Source organism: Harpegnathos saltator, unplaced genomic scaffold, assembly GCF_003227715.2.
Source record: "Harpegnathos saltator strain DR-91 unplaced genomic scaffold, Hsal_v8.6 scaffold4, whole genome shotgun sequence".
Lineage (NCBI taxonomy): Eukaryota > Metazoa > Arthropoda > Insecta > Hymenoptera > Formicidae > Harpegnathos > Harpegnathos saltator.
In genome coordinates this window covers 1,398,965-1,411,175 of record NW_020230205.1, presented here as the reverse complement: position 1 = coordinate 1,411,175, position 12,211 = coordinate 1,398,965, and the positions used below count along the sequence as shown (strand labels likewise).

At 37.0% G+C, this 12,211-nt stretch overlaps 1 long non-coding RNA gene across 1 annotated transcript in view; it reads left to right on the top strand.

The window, feature by feature from the left end:
- Positions 1-5,239, top strand: part of LOC105188900 (uncharacterized) — a 53,715-nt gene extending 48,476 nt beyond the window's left edge. Inside the window, exon 3 of the long non-coding RNA XR_850228.3 lies at positions 3,842-5,239. This is a non-coding gene — a long non-coding RNA (uncharacterized LOC105188900). The remainder of the gene's footprint in view (positions 1-3,841) is intronic.
- The last annotated feature ends 6,972 nt before the right edge of the window (positions 5,240-12,211 follow it).

The following is a 12,211-nucleotide window of genomic DNA, read 5'->3' as shown; positions in this document are numbered from 1 at the left end:
AATTCGACCGACCTAGTTTCGCCCGAATATCCTTACGTTTGATTTTGGGGAATTTCAGACAATAGTTCAATTCTTCTCTCTTCTTTCCGGCCTATCCCAAATTTAATTTTGCATTCAATTTGCGCTTAATTTTGCAGGACTCCGTATTGCTGTTTTAAATGTGCGAAAAGAATACTTGTTTTTCCTTTTGGTGGTATTAAAATGCTGTCATATATATGATGAAGTTTTCATACAACTTTCAGGGTAATTGCAAAATGACTACAAATATTTATATAAAAGTATATCAAGTATTTTTCCATCTTCTTTACAGACCAATTATAATTATTATTGTTTCTAGTTCTTAACACGGACATATTTAGCGTATTTAATCAGAACTGGATTTATTCAGAAATGGCTGATCATATCTCTTCCCTCCCTTATTAATTCTTACAGAAATATCCTATCTTGTTATCCTATTTCTCAGTTCGATCTTTTTCTCTTTCCACCGCGATACAATCTCTTTAGCGCACTGCCAACATATGAGAGTAATAATATTACTTTCTTATTGAGACGATTACAATACAGTGCCCGGAATCTTTCTCGAGTATTTACACCGCGATATTTCACAAATATTATACACGTCCATAGTAGAATACTTTCGCATTGCTGTATTTATAAAATAACTCAGAATATTCTATCTCCACCATATATCGAGTATTTTTCACGGTTTCTTTCTCTAAGACTTTATTGACGTCCTTTTAGTGAAGATAGAAAGATAATATTAACCGTACAGAAGCCTTTCTATTTGTGAGCACAATCACGTCGTGCGTACGTTGGCAGTAAACTACGCAATGTATTCGGTAGGTCAGCAATAAAAATGTACGCGTAAGTGTCGAAAACATCTATTAACTACGGATTCCGGTAAACCCAGACCATTAGAATTTCGTTCAGTATCTACTGTAGGTCCGTGTAAATCTCGCCGGTGTTCCGTTACAAAAGTAAAAAACACTGCATACGACCTAATGCAATTAATTGGTATCGACTCGTATTTCTGCCACATGTAATATTCATTCGTTGTCGTGCGTGGCGTGTAAACGTCGGTAGAACGAAAATCCATCGTCGTAGGGAATGGTTACGTTCACGAAGGTAAAAGATTGAAAGCTTCTCGAACAAGCGAGCACGACCGGATGTATCGATTACCGATTATGATATAGTTTATTCGCTCGGAGTTCTATTTATTACGTACTACTTGTGTGTGCCTGCATGCGTGGTACTTTAAAAGGACTACTCGCAAATCCAAAATTAGAATATAAACGGAGAATTTTGACTCGTCGACCGGATAATCATGTCGTTGATTAATGCAGCTTCGAAACTTGCACGAAAAACTTCTCGGAGACTTCTTGCGCGAAGAAATGTCTCGGATTTAGCTCGGTTGAAGCTCGTAATCTTCGAAGCTGAAGTGTCCGTAAAAATGGGGCTTTACTGTGCAGTTGGTGGCTTATAAACATCGGCTGCTTAACCACCAAGTTTTCAGAAGAATGCATAAGAATTGCAAGGTAATTTATATCGCGGCAGGTGTAACGGAAGGAGCTTTATTTGAAGTTGCGTGCTGCACGCATTTCACGCATCTTGTTCTTTTTTCCTTTCTTTTGTATTTTTTTTTCATCGAGATGCATTTGATCAGAAATACGGAGAGACACGTGACCGTCTGAGAAAATAGAAGCACAAATGGAATAGGGATGTGCAAACGGGAGGTGCAGACGGTTTGTGGCGCTTTAGAATGAGGATTTATGTCCTCTGCCGAGACGTAAACAATGCTCGAGAAGCGGCAATAAATTCGCGGGGACCTTATGTCGTAGGTTATCTAGGTCTGGGAAATTGTCGTTTACTATGCTTTATTGCAGAAGTTACATGTTACTGCCATTACGTTCGCTACTATGTTCTATGAAGATGAAGACACCTAACGCGCATCGTCTGACTCGGTGATGTTTAATATATTTTATTAAAGTGTAGTTGGCAGAGAGTTTAGCAAAGAAAGAAGACAAACTTCGCAATAGTTGCATCATTATTGTTAACGATGCTTTTACGTTCTTGGACAAGAATAAACATTTGTATGAACTGTTCTTGTCGTCTTTTCGCGTACTAAATTCTCTTCTACTAGCATACTTATGTGTTAAAAGAAACACTCTGTATAGAAATAATAGGGTTCCCGAGTAATTTCTAACGTTGCATAAGTGACATTGTTGCGGAGGATATTAACGCGATTAATATTCCTAATGATTACATTATTCTGATTTTATAGCGGTCGAAGTATTTTACTACGGACGTGGATTTCGATGGCGTGAAATATCTTCTTGCATCGCATATTTATAAAGTTCGAGAGGAAACGAAGTTTCTCTGTCATTAGTGTAGCCGACAGGTGCGTTTTATACGAATATTAAGGTACTTCAATCATCGCAGACTCGTAAAGAAGATTTATACAAAGAGAAAAATAATTATTAGTGCGTCTAACAAGAGAGGTTTTATGAAGAAATATGGAAAGAAAGAAGAAAAATGCCGAGAGTTGTAGGTTAATGTCCTGTAAAGTTATGGCAACATCGACGACGTTTATAATCGCGCTGATTGCTGCGTTTTATTAGCGAACTATTAATATATGAGAAATGTCCACTCTTATTCATCGGTCGTGACATTTTACCGTGAAAATTAAATGACGGAGAAGAAAAAGAGGAAAAAATCAAGGCAAAATGTCTAAACATTTGCGCGAGTCAATTAGCCACGCACTAGGATGTAAAGCTTGCAGGTGCGAATTAATTTAGCATTTGCATTATTGTAATTAGCGATTTAAATATTTCAAGAGAGCAGACGTTTCTCAATGTCTCGGAATAATAACGAAATCACCGTTAGAGTTTCCGCAATTTTCTTTGATTTACGATACCTGAGTAAAACGACTTACATGTAGCTGAACGGGATTTACACTTTGTAACGATCCGTTAAGTCAATCAACGTTATGCCAACTGGGATTTACGTCAAGACTTACGAAAACGCAACGATTGTCGCGGATACACCGAGAAGGTTACCTTGAATATATCAACGGACGTATAAATCGCTCGTGTAAAGGGTTCGTGACCATGGAGAAACCGCAATGGAGAGAGCTTTGCCCATAGGGTGCACACAGACACACCAGCTCTCTCATGTGTCTATGGCGATAAAGTGACGCCGGTGATTACACTTAAATGTCTCCAGCCTTCATGCAACTGCCTCTCATTGACACATAATCTCTTAATTGAACTTTCCATTAAGCACTGCACACGCGACGTTGCTGATACTATTATATTTACGATGCCGCACTCGAGTAGCAAGGAACAATTAGCTCGCGTTGTTGGGCCAATTTTGTCATCGACGTGTAATTCACGAAATTTCTAGCATTTTTGTCGCGGAGATACCTCGATCTTCAACATAGTTCCGTTCGGACACTGCGCAATATTGCGGGAAATTATTTTTGTCTCGGATTTTCTACAACGTGGAAGTTACGTTACTTGCGAGAGTGTCGTAGCATACTGTCGGAGAAATCGCGCTGCGCCGACGGCGGTGCTGGAAGACTTGATAGAAAGGGTTGACACCGGACAAGAGCCTTTTCCGTTGGCGTTTCTCTTTACAGCGCAGTCAATACGGAATTTTTTCCCAACCCTTTCTGACAAAGCGAGTCAAGTGACGTGCGTCAGTAATCCCTGAAACTTTCACCGGGCTAAGTTATTTCTCTACCTCTTGCGTGCTCGCTAAAGAGTTGAGAGCTGAAAAGCCGACGTAAAAGGCAGTCACCAGAGAGACTCGTGGATAACTTTTCTTTTGTTTCTAATTACAGATTATCGATACGCTAAGCCGTCGAAGCCACTGCGCACAGCGGTAAGTTTTGAACATATGCCGATGGTAAGCAATATGCATTAGATAATTGTAAATTTCCCAGCGACGTTATTGCAAAGTGCTGGTATGAAAATATAACATTGGTTCTATCGCCGAGAAGTTCGTCGTAATTCGTGATGGCGGCTATTAGGAGAGATCTTACGCTTGTCTTATTCCATACGGACATAATTCGAATTTGAATGAGCGGCTTTCACGACCGGGCAATTTGTGCCGGCGAGCATGTAAATCGAGCAACGCGCGCCTGCCAGCCGCGAAAGATTTATAGGGTCTATTATGTCGGAAGAAAAATGTCAATGTATCAAAGAAATGGGCTGCATCCGCAAGAAATTCGCCGTAACGCAACAGCGAAATACCCCGGTCGTTTTCCCCGATGCCGACGGCTTTCTAAAACGAAGATGAGGAACTACTGAAGCGAAACCGCACGTGTTTTATTACAGCTTTAATTGCAAGTATCCTCTTAACTGTACTTTACACCATAACCGTGGCCGGGGAGAGAATATAAAATATAGACGTTGCGATTATGCAATGCCTTTAAAGAGTTTGTTTTTACTCATCGTGCCAGGGCACGTATCGATAAAAAATAACATTACAAGAGTTACTTCCACTGTTGTAGAAGAAAGGACAACAAATTTTAGTCGTGGATGTAGATAATTCGTGCCCATCCTCAATGCCGCGAGTCACTATGCGCGGCTTGAATTTATCCGTCATTCTTCGATTTGCCTTTTCTTTAATATTATAATATGCATATAAAAGAAGTACAAATGTGTGTGTGTGTGTGTGTGTGTGTTTCGTCGTTTGATTTAAGCACGTGTCTATGGGATCTTTTTACTGATTCAAGCCATTTTGATCACGAATCGCTGAGTCTCCACCCACTCTTTATTCTTTACGTAATTCTATTCTCCTTCTTTCTTTTTTCTTGACTTCGCGTTCACATGAAAAGATCAAAGCGAAAATTATTTCGCTCGCGTACGCGAGTATCTTCGTAAACTCGCTCTTTCTTGCGCGCTGCCCACCCTGACATTTTTTCAATCGACATCACTCTGTTAGTTGTGGCAAACGTAACTTATAACTTCCTTAAAAGGTACTTTACGAAGTACAACGCCATTATAAATTCACGTTTACGTCGGGCAGCCAGAGCTCGTCGTGTGGTGGCGGCCGCGACGATGCAGTTCGAAAACGCACACCGAGAACGCGGCACTTTGCACTTCGCGACACACCCTGCGCCGTTAATTCGTTACTTTACTTCACCCTTTACAGCGGGTAGGCACGATTTTCTCTGCAATTTATAGTAACCGACACCGTCGATGACCATTCGTATTCGAAAACGAGCCGACACTCTCCTTATCTCCTCTCTCTCTCTCTCTCTCTCTTTTTCTCTTCTTCTCTCTCTCTCTCTCTCTCTCTCTCTCTTATTCTCTCTCTCTCTTTTTTATCTCTGTCTTTTTCTCTCTTTCACAGTTCTCGTGTCCTTTCTACGAATTCTCTTTTGCTTTTCAAACGAAAAGAAATCCCTATTGCGTCGATCTGACGCAAACGCCGACAGGATCATGCACGCGCATACATTAACGTTCAAAAGTTGGTAACCGCGTAATGCGAATCCGCGAGCATTCCAGACAATTCTGTTGAATTTCGAAGTACACCCCGTTAAAGTGTAACTCTTTCGCAAACGTGCCTCGGACGTTGCTAACTATGTTGATTGCAGTTCTTTTTACCAGCTAGAATTTGTTATATATATCTCTTATTACTATAGATTGTTATGGAAACGTGCTTCCTGCTCGTTAATGTATTATTATATATGCAGTATACATCCCTATAGAGATCGCGACAATTTAAAGGGAGTAATGACTAAAAAAAATGTGCATAATTTTCTTATAGGATTGTAAAACCGAATATAAAAGCGTTTCATGACGTTTAAAGCGTTTAAAGCGTTAAATGCGTTTAGACAAAAGAAAGTATGATTAGACGTCATTTCGCGTGAAAAATGTCGCTCGAACAACATTAACTTTAAATATACAACGCATACATATCCGGAATCTATAATTGACAACGAATAATTGAGGAGTATCAAGTCAAGCCCATGACTTGTAAACCGAGACATTGCAGAAAACCTACGTCAATACTTATACTTAGCGCCAGGAAATTGACGTATAAAAGATAATCAGTAGCGCGAAATAATCAGCGTTTTATTGCTTCGTAATAACGCACGCTCGAGTCTTGCAAACCATAAATAAACGTGACGCAAATATTGAATGACTGGGAATACGAAATTCTTTTCCGTTTGTCAGATCTATCCCTCACTTTCTCAAGTATATCAATAACTTTTTAGAAATGAGAAATTTCCACGATGATCAGGAAACAAAAAATGCTTACGAAGAATTGAATGTTTTCCGGGGAATTGAAACTTTTACTTAACTGAACCGAACTTTTTTATCCCATCTCTGCGGAAGTGTGTCTCGAGGCTGTATATAATTACCTTGACGAATCCTATTCCTAGTTTACCGATTAATAAAAAGGTTAAAGTTCACGCTGAAAGATTCGCGATATTGTTTGCAACGATTTGACATTTCGGTGCGGTTAATTTGCAATTCTCTACGAAAGTACGATGAAACGAACGATTTTGTAGTTTTGAACGATGCGTGTATGCACGCGCATAAAGTATGTGCTTGCGGATGTACATGTATAAAAATGTGCGTTTACGAGAATTAATAATATATGTATGTGCGCGAGTCAACTGTGAGATTGGTAGAAATTAATTAAACGCGACCAGCATTTGCTATGAATTTCAGGTTTAATATCATAAGACGAGCGAGGCGATTGCGCCTCCATTTTATATCGAATTAATTAACGCCGTTATACCATAGCCTTCGCGCTTCTCCATTCTGAAGTTTTGCAATTCTGCCGCGTGAGACGCGATGTTTTAAAGTGCATTTTAAGGCCGCTTTTAAGGCCCTCTCGGTACGCATGTCGACGCGTATCTCGTTTTGGATAACTGTCAAGCGCACTTCGTTCCTGATTTTACGGTCTAAGTGGGACGGTAACACATACCCGCATCGTGTCGTACGATTGAGTTAAGCGATAAACATGCGACTGATCGATTCTTGACCTATTAATTTACTTCTTATATTTTAACAAAAAGTGTGCTTTATATCGTGTATAGTAATTCATAATATTGTAAATCAATATTGCAATAAAATTAGTGCGACGATAACGACTATTTAGTTACCAGAAGTTCACGGTATTAAGAGTCATCTGCTCTCTACAAATTCTAGGAAGAAACTCTAATTCGGAGAAATGTTCGCGAGGGGTTTTAACACATTTTTATAATTGTAATGGTCGGACTTCAAATTTATAATGGAGGCCAGGCAATTGCAGAATAATTAGTCAGCAACATCGTTTTGCGAATAAAAAGCAGGCGTATCCGGAAAAGCTCCGCGCGGACTTCACCTGTACAAGGGGTGTTCTCGCAATAAGAGCTGACGTTAATATTAAGAAATATCTAGAATATATACAGTTAGAAAATACTATTGATTATATTGCATATTAAGACTATCCTGCCGGTTGTATATAGCACGTTAGGAAAACAAAAGACAAAATCAGCTACTACAAAAATCAGTCAGAGTTGGCAAATAAATATTAACCGGCCATTGCTTGTGATGTTTGTCACTGGAGACTTGGTCTTCGGATATTTGGATATCGAATGTTTGGATATCAGATTCTTTAGAGAAATACTAAGGTATCCTAATAGCACTTGCAAATTTAAATACAAGGTAGGCACTTGAATACCTAGGTGTAAAATATCTAGATATAAAAATAACTAGATTTATATTGGCAACACTAATAATAACAAGTTTACTTTCATGTTATGCAAGAAAGTAATTATATTCCTCTTCTTGCAAGCTCTAAATTCTTCTCAAATGTTATGGAACACACCTTGTTGTTGAAACAAAAGCCGCGATAAACTTTTTCGATTTGTTACTCACAGCTTATTTACTATCGTACCAGCAAATTGTCTAGTGAATTCCGATATTTGCACATATTTCTCTTATTTTCAATTAAACATATATTTCTAACACAGTAACTAATCAACTTGGTCCAATTCACGTATCGTTGTCATGGTTATCGAAAGGTTTCCGTAGGCGATCTAATTAAGACGATATTTGTCGCGAATACCGGCAGAATCGCAACTATCTCGACTATTTAGACGCAGAAGTCGTGGATTACGTTTCCATTATTTCGAGCAAGAGGGTAAGAAAGCTGCCAGAACCATGGAGATACGGAGCGTTGCATTTCCTATCCCGCGTCCCATGATGGCTGACAACGACGACGTTTCTCACTCCACTCCATCTACGCGCGGTTCTCTCACAAAAGCGAGCGACGGGTCCAGAAGGACGAGCCTATCCTAACCTAACCCTTACTTAAGCTCCCTTTTGCACTTGGCAGCCATGTTGCCCAGAGGGTTGGGCCACCAAAACGACGGCGACTCATTGGCCGAGAGAAGAGAAAGCTCCCTCTATTTCTGTCTTGTTCTGTCTCCCTGTGCCTCCCATTTCATCTTCTTCCCTTTCGGTGATGTTCTCTCTATCTGACATCCTCTGCGGCGCATATTTCTATCCTTTTCCTAGTTTTTCTCACTCTGAACTCGCTCTTTTCTCGTCTCCGTTTCTCTCATTCTGAATTCCGTTTCTATCCTTACCTTCCGCTCTTCTTCCTCTGTATCCAGCGAGTTTCATCTCTCTATCTCGCCGCCGGTCCTTCTCCCGCGGTAAAGTTAGGTTTATTTTTTCATTATTCCTCATGTCTGTCAGACATGTTCAGAGTCATCTTCCAACTATGTGACTCTGCATCCCTGTCAGAAGGCAACGTGAAATTTATCTCGTAAGTTCAATATTGTAGATATCGCTACGTCTGAGAAAGAAACGCATTGCATCCGTGGATGATAACACAATGTGTCTTTTGAAAGGAAAATTTGTAGTATCGTTATGGTCCCATTTAATATTTCGCGTTTACGTGATACATTACAAATTTTAAATATTTCTTATGATAATATCTGTTAAGATATTTTTCGTTTTTTTTATAACCGGTTACACCCTCTGATATCTAAATAATTCTAATATGGTGGGGAATGTAAAATAATTTTACTGTGTAATTTTGCTAATATGAAACTCATTCAATAATATTTAATTTCTTTATTCTCAAATTATGGTTATCTCAATTTGTTATTAAATAAGACAAGTTGTAGGAATAAAGAATTATAGTAAAACGTATTGGAATAGTATGATGTACTTTTAAAATAATTAACTTTTGAATTTTAGACGAGAGATATATAGATGTACGAGAAAAATTATATGTTGGAGAAAACAATGATGACATAAATCTCCCTATTATTCCTTATCAAAATATTTAACTCCCTTACTTCTTTAATTTCTTTAATTTCTGAGAATATTTTGAAACGTCTTGGAGATCTTAGATTCATACAAACTTGTAGGGTTAGCTGTTACAGGAATTGTGTAACTTTTTACTTCTACAGGTAAAAAAAAAGTCAAATTTTGACCCTACCATAAAATACGCTAACCCTTTCCTGACTTTCTAATACCTGCTATTTTTATTGCCTTCGGCCGCTTTCTCCAATCCTTTTCCCACTCGCAGACACTAAAGCCACTAGTCGTACCCTTCACCCCTTTTGATCTATTCTTTCTTCCTTTTCACTTCTCTCTATAAATGTTTTAGAAGTGAAAGTTTACCAAATTTACTTTTGCGCAACGAAACCAGAAGAAGGGTTTGTTTTTTTAATAGATTAATTAATTTTTTATTTGGCTTCAGTCTTTATCAGTGAAATTTATATTATCCACTTATATATATACGTATAATTGAATTTTAATACATAGTTAGTACAACAATGAGATATAAATAACTTTTTAATGCTTACGTGCCATGAAAACAAACGAGTAATATTCACTATCTTTAGATGTAAAATATTTTGCTCAATGTTTATATCGTTATAACAAATTAAAAAAAAATGGAAATTATACATCAAATGCTTTTTTATATCTTGCATATAAAACTAAGTATTCTATTTCAAAAATCAGTTGGAATTATATATATTTTTTATTTATTAATAAATTTGGTGTTTTACATTGAAATATTGGAATAACATTTCCCACTCTGATTGATATTAAAAAAATAACTAATTTTATTATTAGCATATTTAAAATATTAATTTGATATCTAAGTAAATTATATAATTAGTATTATTTATTAGGACGACTTTGAAAATTATAATTATTGAATTTTAAATTGGACTAACTTTGTAATATATATTCTAAACTTTAAAACCTATATTATAAGCATCTAATAAAAAAATTATAAATTCATTGGAATTTTTTATTTTGTTACAATTTATTATAAATTTTATTATATGTTCTAATTATATTCTCTCCCAACCTATCATATATGAAACGAAGACTATTATTATTGCGTTATGAGTTCTAAAGATATATTAATTATTGTTAATTATTGTGCATACGTTAATTGTTATGTATATACACCGATATTTATAATTTATGTGTAGGATATAATTAACGAGGAAGAATACTGATAAGTCCATATCTGTTTTATTTGAAATGTTATGCTGCTCATTTATTGGTTACGGTTGAAGTCAGCAGCATTTAATAAGCCACGTATATTTATTTAAATGCTTTTTACTGGATAGGTTCAATAATAATCCTGACAATTATTGTTGTATGAAAATGAAATTAATTTTTATATACAAACGTATTCTGTGTTGCAAACCATTTATTAATGTTACCTGTATAGTGCGGAACCAATTTAGAAGACACGATATTTATTGTTAGAACAATTGAACATTTGCTTTTATACTAAGTTTTTTATATTGTAATTATAAAATTGTAGATGCACACACAATTTAATCTAATATATATATGAACAATATAAGCATATATTAAGTATAATACAAGTACGTATTACATCAGTTACTGTACCCTAAATGTAACATTATTTACGATAGCTATATTGATATCATAGCTATTCTTTTTATTCGCGTATTTTATGTAGATATTAAGTTAACATATGTGTGCACGTATAATTGATATTTATTATATAGAATATCTGTCTTAAACATATAATCATACGTTATATTTACATATTATCATGTTATTATATAACCATAATGCCAGGCATTTTTTGGTTTTAGATAAACAAGCTATTTTATTATTTTAATCGCTCCTATTTATAATCTTTTCTATCTGCTCGTAATTGTGTACTCTACAGTACGAAGGTTATTGATATTTGAGAAATTGCGCCGATGAAGAAATCCAACGTTGTTCGGTGTAGCCTCCTGTTACGTATACTGAAGGTATACCGGACAGGAATACACTCAGGATACATTCAGTATACGTACAGGGGGTTTCACATTCCTCATCAGATACGTCGCCGGTGATTACTTCTACCAAGGATACCAAAGTTGATGAGATCGACGGCTGTCTGGCATCGCGTATAGTATTCTAACATTTTATCTTCTGGAACTGCTGGCACGATGCTGCAGACAACCACGATCGTTAATATTTGCTGTTCCTAATTCAGGTAAAATTTCAATTAATTTTTAATCGAATTACATAAGAAGATAGCACAGAATTGTCCATAATTGCATTTTTCTTACCATAAATAATCTTAATTAAGGTCTAACTGAATGTTAGGTACAGGCTGAGACAATGTACTACTCAACATATCTCGTTGATTCGTGATTAGAACAGCACGCAAGAGGACTAGTGGTTCAGTTTTATTGAAAGTACTCCTTGAAATGCGTCCTAAGCATCAGAAGTCCGTGCGCGTCCAGCTTTTCGTTGTGCTTGTTTCGGCTTTGCCTACGGATACACATAAATAACATCCGAGTTAGTAATGAATATTGGAAGCTGAATGTTAAAAGATGGGTAACTCAAAGATCTCACCTCAGTATTTTGGTGAGGATGATAGGACAAAGATTTATTTAATGCGTTTCTCAAAGAATTTCACGCGAAGGAAGAGCCGAGGATGGTGATTAATCGGTCGTAAAATCTCATCATTTACACGATAGAACTACGGTCATCGAAGTCCATGGGACTTCGAAGCCCAACGTGCCGTGATGTCAGACTGGTTGCCTGCTATTTGGGCCACTGCAAGAATCTCCCATCGAAATGTAAGTATCCCGTATGACAATCGATCAATATCCGCGCACTCGCAGGCACCGTCGTTACCGTAGGTATGCTTACGCGCGAACATCGCGATAACAATTTACAAATATTTTTAGAATGTAAAA